The 22,563-nt window shown below is 42.1% G+C and overlaps 1 pseudogene; it reads left to right on the top strand.

Moving 5' to 3' along the window:
• Positions 1-333: 333 nt before the first annotated feature.
• On the top strand, positions 334-1,111 carry LOC118907095 (small integral membrane protein 29-like; annotated as a pseudogene).
• Positions 1,112-22,563: the final 21,452 nt, after the last annotated feature.

Genomic DNA, 22,563 nt, shown 5'->3' with positions numbered 1-22,563 from the left:
TTGAGGTCTTCTCTTTATCACTGATTTTGAGCAATTTGATTATGATGTTCCTTGGTGTAGTTTTGTTCATGCTTCTTATGCTTGGGGTTTATTGAGTTTCTTGGATCTCTGAGATTATAGTTTTTATCAAATTTGGAAAAACTTTGGCCATTATTTCTTTAAATATTGTTTTCTTGTTCTACCTTTCTCTGAAGCAGACCTTTGATTGGCTCAGGAAGCAATATATGTTCAAAATGTTCTGGGTAATAAAAGCATAGGTAGTTTTTTTTGTTTTGTTTTGTTTTTTAATGATCTTTGGTCCAGGAGTCAACCAAGGGTGATCCTATGGGAGCTATGGAGGCTGGAGGGAGCCCACGGAAGTGCCCTCCTGAGACACCACCGCCCACGCTGATGACCCGCCCTTCAGTTGCTGATGTGATAAGTAACACCACAGTGCCCAAAGCCCCCAGGCCAGTAGCAAGTCCATAGTGGGCTATGTGTTGGGACTTCTCCTTGTCACCTTCGTAGGGGTGGAGCTGGCTATGGTAACATATGTCCAGAAGAAAAAGCAGGTGGACTGGCATTGCCATCACCTGCTCCCCATGTACAGCTTTGACCCTGCTGAGGAGCTACATGAAGCTAAGTTGGGATACCCTCTAACATGGGAGACTACAAGGAAGTACATGGCTAGCAAGAGAGGCTACAGCAAAAGCGAATACCCTTGCAGGATGTCAGGACATGACCTCACCCCCTTGTCCTGATCTTCAGAACTGTGAATCCTGGAGTGCCCAGGACCCTGTGACCTGCAACTTTCACCTCCCCACTGTACTCACCTAGCTCCCCCTGCCATCTACCGGGGCTCCATTCCTCCTCCCACCCATTCCAAGCAGCACCCATTTCCTACGCCACAGCATAGCAGCCAGCTGCCACCATTACCTCACTACCCATAGACCTCCAGTACTTTGTGGGCTCTAAGCCTACCATCCACTCCCAGGCACTAAGGGGAAGATTTACTTTCTGGGATGGAAGGGTGGTTAAGAGATGGAGTTTTGGTCTTTCCCACATCACCATTCTCTAGCCTCCCCACTTTGACTTTGGAGTTGTTTCCATGGTGGCAGGGCCTTGGGTACAGTATTCAGTTTATACATTCGTAAATAAAATATTTTGAGGTCAGAAAAAGGGATCTTAGAGTAAGATGAGTTTAAAAAAAACATAAAAATAGTATGTAAACAATAGCCATTAAAAAGAGAGAAAATAGAGAAGAAAAATGATATGTAATAGAGAAGAAAAATGATATGTAAATTTGAAAGCAGAAAATGTTTAAACACTAGTCAAAAAAATACCCTAAACAACATCAAAACATAACTGACAAAGAAAGAGGAGAACACATATGCAACACCCAGGACAAAGTGCTAATTAGTTTAATACACAAGAGAACATTTACAAATAAGGTAAAAATTTAAAAGAAAGAAATGAACAAAGGATATAAAATGCTAGTGCAGAGAAAAAAACCAAAATGGCTAAGAAACATGTAAATGTGCTCAACCTTACTAATTTTAAAGAAATGCCCAGAGTATAAGAACAAAGAAAAAAACAGCAGCAGACTCACAGAATCCAAGAATGGACTAACAGTTACCAAAGGGAAAGGGACTGGGGAGGATGGGTGGGTAGGTAGGGATAAGGGGGGGGGGAAAGGGGGCATTACTATTAGCACACATAATGTAAGGGGGGGCACGGGGAGGGCTGTGCAACACAGAGAAGACAAGTAGTGATTCTACAGCATCTTACTATGCTGATGGACAGTGACTGTAATGGGGCTTGTGGGGGGGACTTGGTGATTGGGGGAGCCTAGTATAAACAAAATGTTCCTCATGTAATTGTAGATTAATGATACCAAAAAAAAAAAACCCTTCAGGAAATATTACATGAAAAAAACAAAAAACAAAAAAAAATTAAAAATATTTTTTTACCCTGGGGAAAAAAAAAAAGAAATGCCCAACACAGTTACATATACCATTTTTCACCAACAGACTGGCAGAGATTAAAAACATTGAAATGACCCACCCTCAATGTGTGCAGGGGTAAAGCAACCATACAAAATGCAGACCCTCATAGCATATATGTGAATAATGAAAAGTTTAAATCAAACAAAATGTTTAAAAAAATATGTTCTTTTCTCTTACCTTAGCAGATATCTCTCAATCACAATCTGATGTGATTGTGATTCAAGGCAGGTTTAAGGTTAGAATTCTCACATTCCTCAGACTTGTGCACAAGATACAGCTCCCAGTCCTTCATCCATAGCCTACCCCTTCTTCTCCACCCCAGATCCATCCTCCACCATGAGGTGCGTCATGCACCTCACATGTGTATGTGTGTGTGTGTGTGTGTGTGTGCACATCCCAGCCCATGTATCCAAGTCCCCTGTACATTCCATATATGATTACCCTTGGCCACCTTAGGGCCTGGGAATCAGTGTACGGTCACATACTCTGGAAGGTGGATCTCAGAAGAGACCTATGCAGACCCCAAAGGTAAGCTTAGTGGTCTTTGGAAAAGAAATTATGGGGTTCCAGATACCCAGAGCATGTTCAAGATGAGGAGGGGTACAGGCTTTAGGTGGGCACACCCCCTTGACTCCATAAAACACTTGTGGGAAGGGCACATCCAGAGGAGAGCCAGAATGGAATTTTCCAGAGCTTGGGGGCCATGGCAGTCTCCTCTGGCCTTGGTCCCACAGAGGTACTAAATGTAGGGAAATGGGAAGGCTCACACACTAGTTGTTCCAAGTACATTTGTGGGGAGAGCAACTTGGCAGTATCTTACAAAATTCAACCCAGGAGCTCCACTTCTAATAATGTCTATCTAGATTTATTTGTAGAAGTACTCCACAGAGTATGCATAATAAGTTCACTGTACACTATAAAGTCAAAATGCTGCAAATGATATAAATATCCACAAATGATGAATGGGTAACTAAATTACAGTACACATGTACTGAAATAGATTTTGCAGCCATTAAATAGGATAAGCTGGTGGTGTGTAAAATATTCAATATGTTTTTTTAAGTGAAAAAAGCAAATTAAGGGTCTGATATGTAATATGACCAACTGTGTGTGTGTGTGTGTGTGTGTGTGTATTATGCTTACATTTGCTAAAGTTTTTTCTAGATGTAATTATAGGAAACTAATAATAATTATTACCTCTGGTTAAAAGCAAGGATTCCTGGGGGCAGTTTTTACATTACACCTCTGTCTGGATTCAATAACCACCAAGCCTCAATCAATGATAGCAACTGACAGCCTACCATGTGCAGGCAGTGTGCTAGGCCCTGGGACACACAAACATGGCCAGAGATCTCCTTTCCGGTCCTGTGGAATTTTGTTCAATCATTTGCTGTCCGTTATTTCTCCTTCATTCCCAAGGTGGCCAGAACCCTACAGAAAGCGAGGAGAAAGAATGTCACACCCTGAAGTGTGTTTTCTTCATAGATTGCCCCAGAGGGCCTCTGGCCTGGGCACTGAGTGAGCAGCCCCTCTAACTGCTGGTTCACACAGGGCCTAGAGCCCTGCAGGCATGGGGAGGGGCTCTGGCTTTGACCTGGCCAAGTCTCACCAATGCAGGCAGTGGATCAGAGGGTTTTTCTGTTACTAGGAAAATACCTCAAAGATAACCCTTTCCAGCAATGAGTAAATATCAACATTCCCAATTCTGAGAGGGGCCAAAGACATCATCTTTAACCAGGCATGAAGCACTCCATGGCTACTTCTTGATTATTGTTCTGGGAGTTCCTGGACCCCAAGTACCAGATCAGATTAATCTCTGTACCCCCAGGACCTGGCACAGCGATGCTGTACTGATGTTTGCTAAATTGGCATCAGCACCTGCCCGCCCGTGCCATATCACACCTCCTCCTCCACAGAGCTGACTCTTCTTAGACTTCATGCCTTTGAGGTGGGAACACGCAGCTCACTAAAGGTGGTCCGCTCTCTTGCAGAAAGAAAAACTTCACTCTGCATCCAGGAAAACTCACCAAAGGAGCAACTCCTGATGACTGGCTTGCTTTAACACTGAGAACTTATTCTAGAAAATTTAGAAAGTGAAGATTATTAGTGAAATAAGATAAAAATTACATTTCCCTCTGCCTTTCTTCTCTAATGGATCCCACCCTCCACCCCCGACCTGAGGCACACACTTCCCTGGTGGATCGTCTCTCCTCATGTGCATATCTATGCCCATGTGCCCACTTTCTTCAGCCTCTTATTCCTTCACTTCCGACTGCCATGGCAACTCAGGTGTGTCCACCTCGGCCCTCAGCATTGGCTATCACTTTCTCCAGGCTTCCAGGAGCCACCCTAGAGTGTGTCTCTTCTCCCAGGGGCCTTGCCACGGTGTTATATCAGTCATCCTGAGAAAGTGCTCCCAAATCGGCTCTTGCTTAGCCAGTCTTCTCCTGCAGCCGCCTGGATCAAGCACCTGTTGCCTGAGCAACCAGTTGTGTTTGCCAAAAAAGCTATGGCCTGTTTGGCAATGAACTACCCTGGATTTGCTTTGCTTCCTCACTCCCCTTTTCCTTTACTCTTACTTTCCTGGAACTCAGCCCCTCAGTGAAGATTTAGCATGTGAGCTTTGCCTCAGGCTGTTTTCTGGGGAAAGTGGGCTCAGGCAGGGATCCTAATGATCTAACCTGTTCCGAGAAGAGGAGAATCTTTGCTCCTGGCCCTTGGACTGGGGAGTGCCCAGTTAGTCCATCTAGCCTGGAGATGAAAAGAGAATACCCAACCTTTTTGGAAAGATATAAAAGGTTAGGAAGAGTAACATGAAGGTTAAATAGACATTTAACAGGTTCAAAATATAGTCCCTCCCTGAAATGACACAGCATTGTTTCACTGAAAACAGCTTAGGGATGGTGCCAAGCTGAGGTATTCCCGGGCAGCAGAAGGGAGTGAAGGAGGAGGGTGAGAGAGGGTTCTATATGCCTACTTGGTGTGCAACCTGTAGCACACTTCTGCCTTTCTCACGGTCCATTATGCTCCAGGTCCTGCCAAGAGTATGGTGAATCAGTGTGTGTGGGGTGAGGGGAGTAATGGGAGAGGGAGGGAGCAGAGGAACCTGATCCGGGATTTTTTTAAGACTTCAGTGTTTATAAGAACTGCATTGCAAGAAAGGAGGAGAATGTTCATTAGGCAAAAGCTGGTGACCTCCACACCAAGTTCCTTAGACTTCAAAACCACAGGCTTTCTTGTACATACAAGTTCAACTCAAGACCTCATCTAAGAATGGAGTTGCAGTCAGAAGGAGAGGAAGGACCTCAGAGAGGAGGTGAGACCTCAGCCATGCCCAGCAAAGACAGAAAGGTAGATCTTGTGGTCTTAAGTTGGCAAACTTTGAAATAATTGTTTGGAAGGGGTTCAGTGATACACATTTGAAGGGGTCACTGTATTTGTCCAGTAAAACATTAAAAGGCTATCCTACTACTGAGTCTTTACTTTCCTTTAATTACTGTCATGAAGCACTCACTGTCTCATTATGAAGAAGCCCATTGTTCATCATATTCAACCACAAGTGACCAAGAAGTTCAAAGTCAAAGACAGGTCTGTCTTTATATCTCATTACTGAATAATTAAACCAGTTATTTTTTCTGGGACTCCAACTCTGTGTCTGATAAAGATACAAGATCCAAAGGGAAATGAGGGGTCCTGAGCAAAGAAGTTCAGATTACATTTTCACTTAGCAAAAGATACTGCTGATATTACACCATGGTCCTCAAAGGCCAGAATAATGAAGACAAGTCAAGATAAACGCGAAGTTACCTGATTCTTGTTTCTCCTGAGAGAAACAATAGTTCTGGAGGAAGTGAATGCTGAAGAGATGGTCCTCAACCCTGGCTGCACACTGGAACCACCCAGGGAACTTTAAAAAGCGCTGATGCCTGGGTACCACTCCCAGAGATTCTTACCTAATTGGTATAGGACCTGACCTGGTTGTCAGAAAGTTTAAAATCTCCCCAGGTGACTCTAAGGTGCAGTTCAAGGCTAAGAACCAGTATTCTAGTGGAAAGATACTTCTCTTGATTCTCTTTAGTGGGCTCCATCTGTTACTCTCCCCCTTGTTTTTAAGTCTTTCTCCCCTTGCTTTGGTCAAGGCAGCTTGCTCCAGAGCTCAGATGGGTTGTGCTGACTGGTCAAGTTGGGGAGTGGGAGTGAGCTCTCCAGGGTGTGCCCTTCCACTTACCTAGATGAGGACGTAAACACCATCTCTAGCTTCTGCATCTGGACCACCACACCCAAGATAGTCTAAAGCCTCTGAATTCCTTTTCGCATCATCTTCCCACCTCCCACCCAGCCCCCACCGGTGGCCTGACAGAATCTCAATAATGTCTTGGTGAACAGCAATGTGAGGTTTTTTTTTAGTATTTCAAGTTAAACGGGAGTCTTAACCCCAGTTTTGCCACTAACTAGCTTTGTCACTTCCTCTCTGGGTCTCAGCTTCCCATCAATAAAAGGACAGTGTTGGACAATATAAGAATGAAAACGGAAGGTTCCTGTTTTTATAGTTTACTTGGCACTTGCACATATATTATCTCAATTAATCTCTGTAAAATGTTTTTTCATTTCCTCATTTTTCACAAAGAGAGAGAATTGGAAAAGCAGTTATTCTGAGACCAATATAAAAACGGCCATATAGAAATTTATGTAAAAATGACCATTGAATACATAGTCCCTTATGTTACTCAGTGTCCCTTATATAATTCATGTTAGTAATTCCTCCTAAAATTTAGTGCCTGATAAATATATCCCTCTAGAAGATGTAATATTCTGATCTTTTTATTGTAATATAAGATGCATCGTTTTACAAGACAGAATCATCTTCCTAGTCCTTTACGTTTTTCTTTGGTTCCAGCTGCCTGGAAGCTTAAAGCTAATTATGCCAAGATATAATAACCAATTTAAATCTCAAATTCGTAGTAACATGTCTCACATCCTCTAAATCCTAATGCCTAAGTGTTTTCTTACATACATTATCTATGATTAGGATGACAGTGTAATTTACCATCTCAATGGGAACTACTTCAGAGTGAAAGGGAACAACATTAATAATTACGCCAGGGTGACAGATTACACTAGGACTGTCCCAGGCAAACTGTGATGGTTGGTCACCCTTCTGATCATCAGAAAAATGCTTGGCAAAAATTATATATAAATAACAATTTGACCTTGCAGGTGCAGGAGTTTTTGGGTCTCATTCAATTCAGTAAAGTCACATAGAGCTGGAGATAGATTGTAGTTCATAGGAAACAACAGCAAGAAAAAAGGTTCTGAGTATATGTATTTGTGAGACTAGGAAGAGAGAGGGTATAGTGCTGACTGGGCCTTCTCTCTTCAAGCATCCCTACACCACTTCATTTCCCAAACTCCCTGCCTCCTAGGCACCATGGACATCATGTCCTCTAGCCTGTGGCAGCTTTAAAATTGCTTAGAGGAGGGGCTTAGGCAAGGCAATCTGTTTAGAAGGGAATGAGGGCTTTAATCCGAATTGTGGAGTACTTTACTAAAGACTGGAAAAAAAAATGTGGGTTGTCCATCAAAGAATTGGGTGGTGGATAAAGATGGTGGGGTCCAGAAGAGTCCGTTACCAGGCAGTCCTACGGCCTTGCCAGGGCATGTCTCCCAACATTGGTGGGACAGACCTGCGAGACAGAACTGACTCTTGGTCATTGCAGGACCACGGCGGCATATGCAGGGGCCACCTGAGGGGTGGTACTTTCAACGGACAACCAAGTGCCCTCGTTCATACCCAGACTCACTGTCTGATGCCTTCCCCACCTTCCCCATCTTCAGTCATAGAGGCAGGTGAGCTTGTTGCAGGTGAGCCAGGGGTAAGGGGTCGGCTGCTCCAACACCTGAGGCTTGGGTGAGGCGGCTCAGAGACAGACGTGCCCAAGTCCAAGACCAGGCCTGACAAGCCCAGGGGGCACAGTCGTCTTCCGCGGGCTGGAGAAGCCGCGCTCTTCGCCCTCCCGGCCTCTCTCTGCCACACCCGTTAAGCCCCGCCCTTCCCGAGCCCTGGCGCCGCAGATCCCCGGCGCCTCACGGGGGCTGGAGCTTGCCAGGGCGTCTCTTCCAAGAACCACCACCAGAGGTCGCTCTTCTCCAACGTCAGGCGAGGTGCTGTGGAAGGAAACGCTCCAGCTTACGCTTTAGCTGCGCGGTGGGAGGCGGGCCAGCTGGCCCCGAGTGGTGGTGGCATCCCTGCGCCGGCCTGCGGCCCGGGAGGGAAGGCGCTGCTCGGGTCACACGAGGAGGCTGAGCCCCCCGAGCCCCGAGGGTGGCCCAAGCTGCTGAGGAGAGGCAGCGCTGGGCTGGACCCTGGGTGAGATGTGGGCGGGCGAGGGGAGGGGCCCACCATTCTCTTGTCCCGGCCGCTCCCTCGTGGAGACTCGGTGGGGAGTCAGGGCCGTGGGCTCTGAGGAGCTCTCTGGGGGGCGGCTTGGAGAACACCAAATCCAGATAGAAATACTTTTCACACGAGATGAAACTTCCGGGAACAGCAAAAGCCCGCACAGCCACGAGAGCCCCGGAGCCAAACCGTCTCGCGCTCTTCACGCCCGTTTTAATCGGCCTGTTCTCGAAGGGTTTGGCCGCCGTGGGGGAGGCCCGACGTCCGCGAGAACCTTCCGGGGCCGCAGCTCACAGGAAGACCCCCAGGCGGGCTTGCCTGCGCTTCTCTCGCTGTCGTGGTCTTTGTGGCCAAGATTTTCTCATAGGCGTTTGCTTTTCCGTGTACAAAAGGGCAGTTCTTCAATCTTTAGTTTCCTGGTCACAACCTGTTTTCAGCTGAAAGCCAGAAGAGCTTGCTCTGTACGCAGATGGGGACAGAGGTGTAGGGAGGTTCAGGATCTGGCTCAAGTTAATGAAGAGACCAGACTAGGGCCCCGGCTGGCTCTCTCCCAAGCGGCGCTCCCACACTCCCCCTGGCCTTCCCCAGCAAAACACACATTGCTGAGAGGAGAACTGCCCGCGGACAAGTTCCAAACTAGGCAAGGGCCTTGTGGGTAAAATTGCAATTATTTCCGGAACTTCTGGCCAGGCCCTAGCCCGTCTCCATATCAATAGCTGTTTCCAAGCGGAGAAGAGAAGTACTATCTACATATCAATAGGGGGTTACAACGGGGGCGGAGAGTGAGCGATCACCTGGACCACAGACGTTCAGTGGGGCCTTCTGCAGCCTGGTCTCCAGCAGGAGTAGAGCACTGCTTGTAGGCAATAAACGAGTTTCTCCCACATTGTTTCTCCCTTTGACTAACTGAGCTTCAAAGGTTTATTTACCCCTGACTGGGAACGTATTTTCCCCCCGGAGTTACAAGTCTCAAAAAGCCAAACAAAGAGAAGGGCACATTGCTTCTGAGCCCTGTAAGCGGTTCCTCAGTCACGGAGATACTGCCAAATTACCCTCCTTGAACCCTCTGACTTGGGTCTTCCAGGATGGGCAAAGAGGTTGACTGCTTGCCTCTTGAGTGTCTTTCTTTCTTTTTTGTTTTTCAATACATAGGTTGTTTTATTTCCAGAACTTTTTCTTTTTTTTAAACTTTTGATATAGCCCTTTGACTTGATCTTAGGCCTTGGCTCCATGGCCAAAGCATACATCCTGGAGGAACAGTTACCTTTTTTTTTTTGTAGATAATTATTTTTTATTGAAGGGTAGTTGACACACAGTATTACATTACATTAGTTTCAGGTGTACAACACAGTGATTCAACATTTATATACATGATAATTCTAGGTACCAGCTATCACCATACCAAGTTGTTACAATATTTTGACTATATTCCTTATGCTATACATTACATCCCGGTTACTTATTTATTTTACAATTGGAAGTGTGTACTATTTTTTTGTTGTTGTTGTGAGGGCATCTCTCATATTTATTGATCAAATGGTTGTTAACAACAATAAAATTCTGTATAGGGGAGTCAATGCTCAATGCACAATCATTAATCCACCCCAAGCCTAATTTTCGTCAGTCTCCAATCTTCTGAAGCACAACAAACAAGTTCTTACATGGAGAACAAATTCTTACATAGTGAATAAGTTACATGGTGAACAGTACAAGGGCAGTCATCACAGAAACTTTCGGTTTTGCTCATGCATTATGAACTATAAACAGTTCAAATATGAATACACATTTGATTTTTATACTTGATTTATATGTGGATACTACATTTCTCTCTTTATTATTATTATTTTTAATAAAATGCTGAAGTGGTAGGTAGATACAAGATAAAGGTAGAAAACATAGTTTAGTGTTGTAAGAGAGCAAATGTAGATGATCAGGTGTGTGCCTGTAGACTATGTGTTAATCCAAGCTAGACAAGGGCAATAAAACATCCACGGATGCAGAAGATTTCTCTCAGAACAGGGGGGGTGAGGTTCTAAGCCTCACCTCTGTTGATCCCCAATTTCTCACCTGATGGCCCCCCTGCGACTGTGCCTGTCTTAGGTTGTTCCTCCCTTGAGGAATCTTACCCGTCTCTCGCTAACCAGTCATCTTCCGCGGCCATACAGGGAAATGTAAAGTTGGTAAGTGAGAGAGAAGCCATATTGTTTGAAAAGGTTAGCTTTTTACTTCTTTGCATATTTATGTCCTGTGGCTTCTATGCCCAGCATTTGTCTTGAGGTATCTTTACCACTTGGAAGAATTATGATACTTGGTAAATTTGATATGAGGCACGAATTCTATTTAAGAGTTGTAATTAGGAAGGAAGAAGAAAAGCTATAGAAGTAGCAGGCGGCAGAAAACATGGGAAGATTGATTATTTCTTTGACATATCTTCTTGTAGAGTAACTTCAGCATGTATAGGTTTTAAACTACCAATTAAATTGCGCACACACATTAACATAATAGGAGTATAGTTACATAACCAAAGCATTCCTGTAATTACCAGCCTTCTCCAGTGAAACCAAGAAAACCAGTTAGGCACCTTAGGCATTTGTGAAAACTTATCTATGATATGGTGGATATTGTCCAACTGAGCTTGAACAGTCTGAGAGAAATCAGACAAATTAAAACAACCCATTCCTGGAGAATGTTCACATTCCATATGCTCTTTTAACAGTAAATAGTCTGTAGTTGTAAGAATTTGGAGCGCTACAATTTGCACTTCTCCTAATTCTTGTTTGAGTTCCAACAGTATAGATCCAGTCAAATTTGTTGTTTTACTGTATGCACAGGCCAGCTTAGATATCTCCTTCTTCATTCCCATGGCAAGTCCAGGAACTGGTGGGATGAGTGCATCTACAGCTGTAGCACTGCGTGGACCTTTGTTGGGGTTTTTTGATGATCATCTTCTGGCATGAGTCTTCCAGAGAGTGCTGATGTTGGAAGTTCTTTTTCATATCATATCTTAGTTCATTTTCGGGATAGCCCAATTAGGCTTTCATCCTCTGTATAAACACAAACAGACCCTTTGCCTAAACTTTTATAGGCCCTTTAACCCTTGTGTAGGACTCATTGGAGGTCTCCACACAGGAACTGCCTTTTTTTTTTTGTATCATTAATCTACACTTACATGACGAATATTATGTTTACTAGGCTCTCCCCTATACCAGGTCCCCCTATAAACCCCTTTACAGTCATTGTCCATCAGCATAGCAAATGTTGTAGAATCACTACTTGCCTTCTCTCTGTTGTACAGCCCTCCCCTTTCTCCCACCCCCCCATGCATGCTAATCTTAATACCCCTCTTCTTCTCCCCCCCTTATCCCTCCCTACCCACCCATCTTCCCCAGTCCCTTTCCCTTTAGTACCTGTTAGTCCATTCTTGAGTTCTGTGATTCTGCTGCTGTTTCGTTCCTTCAGTTTTTCCTTTGTTCTTATATTCCACAGATGAGTGAAATCATTTGGTATTTCTCTTTCTCCGCTTGGCTTGTTTCACTGAGCATAATACCCTCCAGCTCCATCCATGTTGCTGCAAATGGTAGGATTTGCCCTTTTCTTATGGCTGAGTAGTATTCCATTGTGTATATGTACCACCTCTTCTTTATCCATTCATCTATCGATGGACATTTAGGTTGCTTCCAATGCTTGGCTATTGTAAATAGTGCTGCGATAAACATAGGGGTGCACTGGTCTTTCTCATACTTGATTGCTGCATTCATAGGGTAAATTCCTAGGAGTGCAATTCCTGGGTCAAATGGTAAGTCTGTTTTGAGCATTTTGAGGAACCTCCATACTGCTTTCCACAATGGTTGAACTAACTTACATTCCCACCAGCAGTGTAGGAGGGTTCCCCTTTCTCCACAGCCTCGCCAACATTTGTTGTTGTTTGTCTTTTGGATGGCAGCCATCCTTACTGGTGTGAGGTGATACCTCATTGTAGTTTTAATTTGCATTTCTCTGATAATTAGCGATGTGGAGCATCTTTTCATGTGTCTGTTGGCCATCTGTATTTCTTTTTTGGAGAACTGTCTGTTCAGTTCCTCTGCCCATTTTTTAATTGGGTTATTTGTTTTTTGTTTGTTGAGGCGTGTGAGCTCTTTATATATTCTGGACGTCAAGCCTTTATCGGATGTGTCATTTTCAAATATATTCTCCCATACTGTAGGGTTCCTTTTTGTTCTATTGATGGTGTCTTTTGCTGTACAGAAGCTTTTCAGCTTAATATAGTCCCACTTGTTCATTTTTGCTGTTGTTTTCCTTGCCCGGGGAGATATGTTCAAGAAGAGGTCACTCATGTTTATGTCTAAGAGGTTTGTGCCTATGTTTTCTTCCAAGAGTTTAATGGTTTCGTGACTTACATTCAGGTCTTTGATCCATTTTGAGTTTACTTTTGTATATGGGGTTAGACAATGGTCCAGTTTCATTCTCCTACATGTAGCTGTCCAGTTTTGCCAGCACCATCTGTTGAAGAGACTGTCATTTCGCCATTGTATGTCCATGGCTCCTTTATCAAATATTAATTGACCATATATGTCTGGGTTAATGTCTGGATTCTCTAGTTTGTTCCATTGGTCTGTGGCTCTGTTCTTGTGCCAGTACCAAATTGTCTTGATTACTATGGCTTTATACTAGAGCTTGAAGTTGGGGAGTGAGATCCCCCCTACTTTATTCTTCTTTCTCGGGATTGCTTTGGCTCTTTGGGGTTTTTGGTGTTTCCATATGAATTTTTGAATTATTTGTTCCAGTTCATTGAAGAATGTTGCTGGTAGTTTCATAGGGATTGCATCAAATCTGTATATTGCTTTGGGCAAGATGGTCATTTTGACGATATTAATTCTTCCTAGCCACAAGCATGGGATGAGTTTCCATCTATTAGTGTCCCCTTTAATTTCTCTTAAGAGTGACGTGTAGTTTTCAGAGTATAAGTCTTTCACTTCTTTGGTTAGGTTTGTTCCTAGGTATTTTATTTTTTTTGATGCAATTGTGAATGGAGTTGTTTTCCTGATTTCTCTTTCTGTTGGTTCATTGTTGGTGTATAGGAAAGCCACAGATTTCTGTGTGTTGATTTTGTATCCTGCAACTTTGCTGTATTCTGATATCAGTTCTAGTAGTTTTGGGGTGGAGTCTTTAGGGTTTTTTATGTACAGTATCATGTCATCTGCAAATAGTGACAGTTTGACTTCTTCTTTGCCAATCTGGATTCCTTGTATTTTTTTGTTTTGTCTGATTGCCGTGGCTAGGACCTCCAGTACTATGTTAAATAACAGTGGGGAGAGTGGGCATCCCTGTCTAGTTCCCGATCTCAGCGGAAATGCTTTCAGCTTCTTGCTGTTCAGTATAATGTTGGCTGTGGGTTTATCATAGATGGCCTTTATTATGTTGAGGTACTTGCCCTCTATTCCCATTTTGCTGAGAGTTTTTATCATGAATGGATGTTGAACTTTGTCAAATGCTTTTTCAGCATCTATGGAGATGATGGCCACAACCATGGAAAGGAGCAGAGGTCCGGGTCACCTTGATAGAGAAGCAACTGGCTGCTGTGTACCATGCCTTGCTGGCTACAGAGCCCATTGCTGGAACAACTCCGATCAAGGTAATAACCTCCTATCCCATCACGGCTTGGGTGTGAGACTGGGCCCAAAGGCCACGGAGTGGTGTGGCACAGACACCTACCATATATCATGTGACTGGCCACTTGTCTTTGGCATCCCCAGGGAATGGCGAAGCAAACACATTGGCCCAGATGTGCTGGCTAGAAGGAAAGCCTGCCTCTGATGTGGCCCAATGGCTACATCAGTGTTTGTTGCAAATGGGGCAAAAGACATTGTGGGCCTGTCAGTGGGACTTGCCTTTCACCTTTGAAGAAGTCAGCCAAGCCTAGGAGTGCCCTGCACGTTGTGCAGATCAGCACCACCAAGAGGGGCCTAGAGCGTCACTCTGCAGCCTATGGTCGGTTGCCGGTTACTGAGAGCGATTGAGGTACCCACTATATTGGACATGTGTTGCAAGGATGGGTACAGCAATTAGGAGTGAAATGGATGTGGCCCTGGACATTTCAACACATGGACCAACGATGGCTGGCTCTTCTGGCACCTTGGGGAAAAGGCCTAGAAGCTGTCCTGTGTATTCCTGTAATAACAGCAAATTGGCCCCAGACAATCATGGTTATTTGCTTCTATGGTCTTTGTGTCCTGGATGTGCCCCCTGGCTGCAGCTGCCACATGATGGCTGGAATGGACGAGCTTTGGACTTAATCTGCATGGGACTTTGAACCTAGCTGAATCCTCTGGCTTGAGAATTATGATTGTGTTGCTGTTGTCAAGAAAATAATGTTTAAAGAGAGGCTTGACTTTGTCTAATGTTTGGTAAAAGTTTTGTGAGCAATCTAGCATGATTGTTAGGAATGAGTAAACAAGTGTAGAAACGTATTTTGTGCTTAGTGAGATATTGTGCTGTAAAGTACATTTGCTTAATCTGCATAGGCTGAATCCTTTGGCTTGAGGATTATCAAGATTTTATTGCTGCTGCTATTGTATGTTACTAGGTTGGTCGGAAGAGGGGGATCGAGTAAATTTGTAAGGCAAGATTTCTGGAAGGGTGGATTGTGGGTAAAATTGTAGCATTTCCAGAATATCTCGCCTGGCTTTAGTATGTCTGCATATCAATAGGCGTTCAGAGGTGGAAAGAAGTATGGCTTTAGTGCATTTGAATCTTTCCTCAGGGGTGGAGAAGTTCATCTCCATATCAGTGGGTGATTACCTGGGCTACAGACGGCTTATCTGTACCTGAGAGGTGAGGGGGAGGGCTGGTGGTTGCTGCTTGAGCAGGAGAGAGATGGGCCAGATGGCAGTTTTGTAAGACCCTTTTACCCTAAAGAGCATTTTGCGGTCAGTTTCTTTGGTCACACTGAATCCATAGCGAGCCCGGGCTGAAACCCATTAACACAACACTTTTTCTTAAGACAAGGACAATAGGCTTACTCTTAACATTTTTTAAAAAGCATATTAAGAATTTATTCCCAAAGCCAGGATATATATTACCTTGAGAAAAATGTGTATCCATCATGGATATTGCTTAATAACATACAATATTAAACAATATCTGTGATGGATTGTGGGTAAAATCGTAATATTTCCAGAATATCTCACCTGGCTTTAGTACATCTGCATATCAATAGGTGTTCACAATGGGAAAAAAGTATGGCTTTAGTGCATTTGCATCTTTCCTCAGGGGTGGAGAGAAGTTCATCTCCATATCAATGGGTAATTACCTGGGCAACAGAGGGCTTATCTGTACCTGAGAGGTGAGGGGGAGGGCTGGTTTTTGCTTCTGCCAGAGCAGAAGAGAGAAACGGCTTCAGACTGCTGTTTGTTAAGCAATAGATGAATTTTAAACTTTATTTCTCCCTTTGACTGATTTCATTTTTTAGAGGTATTTTGCCCCGGATTTCTTCTCCTTGGACCTACATGGATACACATTTGTGTGTCAGTAATACTAAGCATTATCCATAAGGAATGTGTTTTTTAGTTTAAAAAAAAAGCTAAATTGATTTGGTTTAATTAATTCCATATGTTAACACCCAAATAAAGCCTGAGTTGTTATTGGAATATATCCTTTTTCAAATGCTTACATCTGTATGATGGGGTCGGCCTTTGTCTTCTCACGTCTGAACGCAGAATGGGAAAGCACCTTCCCCCACGTCTGAATGCAGCGTGGGGAAGCACCAGCTTGAGAACAACTGGTGCAGTCCTTGGACGTTATCTGCCCACTGAAGCGTATCTTGTCTTCGAAAACGAGCCCAGAAGCCTCGCTCTGAAAACAGGGAGCCCTTGAGGAGGTGTGAAAACACCGCATCTGCTTACTGGGCAGACTTTAAGAAAATCTACAAGGTGCTCTGGCCTGTCCCCCCTGAGAAGGGAAAGATGAGTATAGCACTTGGCTGAGGTCTGAGAAAGGCAGTATAAAAATAAAGGTGCTGCACCACATCGGGGCTGCAGCCATTGTCTGTCTGTCTGTGCTGTCTGTGTTTTTTGTTCTCTCATTTCACCCAAAGAAAATGAGCAGCACACAACACTATATGTAACCATAGCTTCAAAGAATGTGATTCAATTTTATCTTCTATTCCCTAATCTATTTAATTTTTAAATTTATTACCTTTTGGCCCTCTTCAACCAATTCTCTCACCCCCACCACTAGCATCTACCAATCTGTTCTCTTTATCTGTGAGCTTGATTTTTGTTTTGTTTTAGATGCCATGTATAAGAGCGTGTGGTATTTGTCTTTTTCCCTCTTTCTTACTTCACTTAGCCTAGTGCCCTTGAGGCCCTCACATGTTGTCTCAAATGGCAAGCTTTCATTCTTTTTATGTCTGAATAATATTCCATTGAAATATGTGCCATATTTTTAAAAATCTATTCATCCATTGATAGACACTTAGATTATTTTCTTATCTTGGCTATTGTAAATAATGCTGCAATGAACATGGGGGTGCATATGTCTTTTTTGAGTATTTTTGTTCTCTTCAGATAAATACCCAGAAGTGGAATTTCTGGATCGTATGATAGTCTATTTTTCATCTTTTGAGGAACCTCCACACTGTTTTCCATGGTGGCTGCACCAACTTACATTCCCAAAATAGTGCACAAGGGTTCCCTTTCCTCCACATCTTGACCAACACTTGTTATTTCTTGTCTTTTTATAATAGCAATTCTAACAAATGTCAGGAGAACTCTGTGATTTTGATTACCAGTTCCATGATCAGTAATGATATTGAGCATTTTTTTGTGTACTTGTATGTCTTCTTTGGAAAATATGTCTATTCAGATCTTCTAACCATTTTTTTAATTGAAGTATAGTTGATACACAATCTTATATTGGTTTCAAATGTACAACATAATGGTTCAACAGTTACCCATATTATTAAATCCTCATCCCTTCTAGTGCACTTACTATCTATCAACATAGAAAGATGTTACAGAATCACTGACTATATTCTCCATGCTGTACTACCATCCCTGAACCATTTTTTAACTGGTTGTTTTATTGCTAGAGTTGTATGAATTCTTTGTATATTTTGGACATTAACCCCTTATCAGATATGTGATTTGTAAATATTTTCTCCCATTCAGTAAATTACCTTTTTATTTTCTTGATTGTTTCATTTGCTCTGCAGAACCTTTTTTAGCTTAATGTACTCCCACTTGTTTATTTTTGCTATTGTTACTTTTGCTTTTGTTGTCAGATTCAAAAAATCATTGCCAAGGCCTATATCAAGTAACTTACCACCTGTTTTCTTCTAGGCATTTTATTTAGGTTTCAGGTCTTATGTTCAAGTTTTTTATCTATTTTGAGTTAAATTTTTCACATGGTGTAAGACGGTAGTCCAGTCTCATTCTGTTGCATGTGGCTATCAGGTTTTCCCAGCACCATTTATTAAAGAAACCATCCATTCTCCATTGTATATTCTTGGCACTTTTGTCCTAAATGAATGGCATGGGTTTATTTCTAGGCATGGTATTCTGTTCCATTGATCTATGTGTCTCGTTTTATGCTAATAACATTAATTTTAATTTTTTTATTAAAAATTAATTTTAATTTTAATAACATTAGTTTTAATTTTATAGGTTTGTAATAGAGTTTGAAATCAGGGAGTGTGACACCTCCACCTTTGTTCTTTCTGAAGATTGCTTTGGCTCTTCAAGGTCTTTTGTGGTTTCCTACACATTTTAGGATTGTTTTTTCTATTTCTGTAACAAATGCCATTGGAATTTTGATAGGGAACATGGAATCTTTAGTATGGACAGTTTACCAATGTTAATTCTTCCAATCTATGAGCACAGTATATCTTGACACTTATTTGTGTCTTCAATTTCTTTCATTAGTGTTTTGTAATTTGCATTATATAGGTCTTTCACCTCCTTGGTTAAATTTATTTCTACACATTTTATTCTTTTTGATGCAATTGTAAATGGGAACTCTTTCTTATAGTTCTCTATTAGTGTATATCTTTGTGCATTAATTTTGTAACCTGCAACTTTACTGAATTTGTTTATCAGTTCTAACAGTTTTTTGATGGAGGGTTCAGGATTTTCTCTGTATAATAATACCGTGTCATCTGCAAATAGTGACAGTTTTACTTCTTCCTTTCTAATTTTAATGCCTTTTATTTCTCTTTCTTGCTTAATTGCCCTCCCTAGGACTTCCAAATACACTGTTGAATGAAAGTGGCAAGAGTGGACATACTTGTCTTATTCCTGTTCTCAGAAGAAAAGCTTTCAGCTTTGCATTGACTATGATGTTAGCTCTGGAGTTGTTATATATGGCCTTTATTATGTTGAGGTATCTTCTGTACCTGCAGTTTGAGAGTTTTTATCATAAATGGATATTGAATTTTTTCAAATGCTTTTTCTGCATCTATTGAGATGATTGTATGATTTTATCCTTCATTTTGTTAATATAGTGTATCACATTAACTGATTTACAGATGTTGAACCAACCTTATATCACTGGTAAAAATTCCACTTTATCATGGTATATGATCCTTTTAATGCATTGTCAAATTAGGTTTGCTGATATTTTGGTGAGGGTTTTTGCATCAATGTTCATCAGGAATATGGGCCTGTAATTTTCTTTTCTTGTAGCATCTTTGGTTTTGGTATCAGGGTTATGCTGGCCTTGTAAAGTGAGTTTGGGAAAATTCCCTCCTCTTCTATTTTTTTGGTATGTATTCATATTTGAGTGTTCAGTAGAATTCACCAGTGAAACTGTCTGGTCCTGGACTTTTGTTTTTTGGGGAAGTTTTGATTACTGATGCTACCTCTTTACTAGTAATCAGACTGTTTAGATTTCCTATTTCTTCATGATTGAAGAAGTAGTGGTAGGTTGTATGTTGTTTGTAAGAATTTATCCATTTTTTATAGGTTGTCCAATTTTTTGGCATATAATTGCTTATAGTAGTTTCATGATCCTTTGTATTTCTGTGGTATCAGTTCTAATATCTCCTCTTCCATTTCTAATTTTATTTGTTGGAGTCTTTTCTCTTTTTCTCTTGGTGAGTCTAACTAAAGGTTTCTCAACTTTATCTTTTCAAAAACCAGGTCTTATTGTCATTGATCTTTTCTATTGTCCTTTTAGTCTCTATTTATTTTGGCTCTAATCTTTATTTCCTTCCTCCTACTAACTTTGGGCTTCATTTGTTACTTGAGATGTGAAGTTAGATTGTTTATTTGATTTTTCTTGTTTTTTAAAGAAGGCATTTATCACTATGAACTTCCCTCTTAAAACTGCTTTTCTTGCATCTCATAAATTTTGATATATTTCCATTTTTGATTGTCTCAATATATTCTTTTTATTTCTCTCTTGATTTTTTTCTTTGACCTGCTGGTTGTTCAGTAGCATGCTGTTTAATCTCTACATATTTTTTATTTCTCCAAATGAGAGGATGTGAATTCAGGATTTTCCTAAGTCATCAACTTGAACTATTTAATCCCCCAGTTTTTCTTCATCCACACCAAGTGGTAGGTCTCAGCTGGAACTGGTCATGTACTACTAGTGTTCTGTGTATTCCAAGTGAAATGCAGCCATTTGTGTCTTCAGTTAACAGATAGGAGGTGGTTCCACATGAAGCCCAAGGTAGCCTGACAGGTCTATAGATATGATATGTAGCTACCCCTCCTCTTCCCATTGGGAGGATTGGTGCAATCCATTGCCCAACTATACAATGACTGCAGGTCCTTCCTTGACAGACTGTCTGAGCTGAGCATCCTCAGGGGCTGCTGTCTGCTGATCCTGTCACACACAGTGAAGGTCCATGTAATGGCAGAACCAAAGTTTTCTGTGTAAATGTTGAATTAACTCACCCAAATGAGCACTAGCTCTCTCTACATCTACAGTATGAGTTTCTTGAGGTCAGGAACCATGGTAATTCATCTAGATGTGTGTCCCCAAACACACCTGGACAATAAGCATACATGATGGGCTTCAGGGAGCACTTGTCTAATCCAACTGGATTCTATTTTTTTATTAAAGTATCATTGGTATACAATCTTATCATGTTCTTACATACACAGCACAGTGGTTCAACATTCACCCATATTTTTAAGTCCTCACTCCCTGCATTGCAGTCACTGTCTATCAACATAGTAAGATGCTATAGAGCCATTAATTGTATTCTCTTGTGCTGTGCTACCATCCCCCTGACATACCTATATTGTGATCGCAAATTGTAGTGCCCTTCAATTCCCTTCTCCCTCCCTCCGCACCCATCCTCCCCATCCCCTGCCCTTTGGTAACTACTAGTTCCTTCTCAGTGTCTATGAGTCTACAGCTATTTTGTTCCTTCTGTTTTGCTTTGTTGTTACTCCACAAATGAGTGAAATAATTTGATACTTGTATTTTTCTGGCTGGCTTATTTCACTGAGCATAATACCCTCCAGCTCCATGCACGTTGTTGCAGGTGGCAGAATTTATTTTCCTTTTTATGGCTGAATAATATTCCATTGTATCTATGTACCACATCTTCTTTATCCATTCATCTACTGATGGACACTTAAGTTGCTTCCATATCTTGGTGATTGTAAATAGTGCTGTGATAAACGTAGGGGTGCATATGTCTTTTTGAATCTGGGATCTTGTTTTCTTTGGGTAAATTCCTAGGAGTGGAATTCTTGGGTCAATTCCATTTTTAGTTTTTGAGGAACCTCCATATCTTTCCACAATGGCTGAACCAATTTATATTCCCACCAACAGTGTAAGAGGGTTCCCCTTTCTCCACATCCTTGCCAGCATTTGTTGTTCCTTGTATTTTGGATGTTGGCCACCCTAACTGGTGTGAGGTGATATCTCATTGTGCTTTTAATCCAACTGGATTCTTAAATGCACTGCTGAATTGAATTCAGCCTTGGCTACCTCTCTTGGGAAAAATTGTTTTTCTGAAACACAGCAAGGACCCCTAGATGTAGCAAGGCACCATTTTGAAACACAATAACCATTTAAAGGCATCTCTTTAATTTTTTAAAACTAACTCAGAAGAAAGGACTTTTCAAAAGCAGTTCTGAGTGTTTACCGAGAGCCCACATTGTTATCATATTTCTTCTGTTTCTCTCTCAAGAACCAACATTTTTTTTCCTGGGACTGTGCCTTCCTCATTGTGTTTTGCCACCCACGAGAAGGCAGGTTGTGCCAGAAGGGAAGGTAAGCCATGAGAAAAGGCTATCACTCAGCTCTTCTTGACCTCGAAGATCTTTTCTTTAGTGTGAGGGAATAAGACAAAATATTCCTGAGAGTTTTATGTGTTTTACTTGCTGGTGGATTTAAGCGAGATTTTTTCCATTGCCAGAATGTCCCCAAACTGCAGCCTGTGGCTACAAAGAAAGTCATGTTAAGTAAAAGTCACATTATATATTTTATTTATTTATTTATTTACTGAAGTATAATTGATATACAATATTTTATTGGTTTCAAGTACATTTTTATTTTCTGTCATCCCACACCCACCTCATTCAAGAGCTCAGCCCACCCTCTCTAGTGTCTTCTACCACCACCATTTATTTCTGGGACTCCCCAGGTAGCTTAGACATGCTGTAGGTCAGCTCCCTCATAGACTTCTCTCCAGCCAACGTTGATGCTCCTGCCAGCAAAGCACCGAAGTCTCTTGCCATTGCCCCTTCAGCCACTGTCCTGCTAGTGCTCCCAAAGTTAAGTGCTGTTCAGGTGCCAAAGTGTTCTCAGTGCCCTGCCAGCTGCCGCAACATCAGAGGAGTGGGAGGAATGCTCTTCAGAAGGTTCAGACTCCGTCCCCAGGTACACTTGGGCATGACCACACTGCCCTTTGTCATTTCTTGTCTTTCTCTCTCCTCCACCCCCTGCGCCACAGTGCACACAGGAAAGCTGCTTCCTCAGGACACCTTCAGCACCATTCATTCACCCCAACCAGACAAATCCCACAAAGTACTCAACAGGCATGACCACTCTGCTAACTCAGTTCTATATCAAAATAAACATAACCCCAAAAATGACCCCTTTCTCAGACTCTGCTTGGAAAAAAGAAGTTAAAAAGTCTGTGACCTTTGTGGCCGCAGCTTTTCATGGGCAGTACTGTGCAAGTGTAGGGTCAGCACCTGGGAGCAAGCATCTCCTTAAATTTTG

Source organism: Manis pentadactyla, chromosome 1, assembly GCF_030020395.1.
Source record: "Manis pentadactyla isolate mManPen7 chromosome 1, mManPen7.hap1, whole genome shotgun sequence".
NCBI lineage: Eukaryota > Metazoa > Chordata > Mammalia > Pholidota > Manidae > Manis > Manis pentadactyla.
The sequence above is the reverse complement of the archived record's forward strand: the minus strand, read 5'-3'. Positions and strand labels throughout refer to the sequence as shown.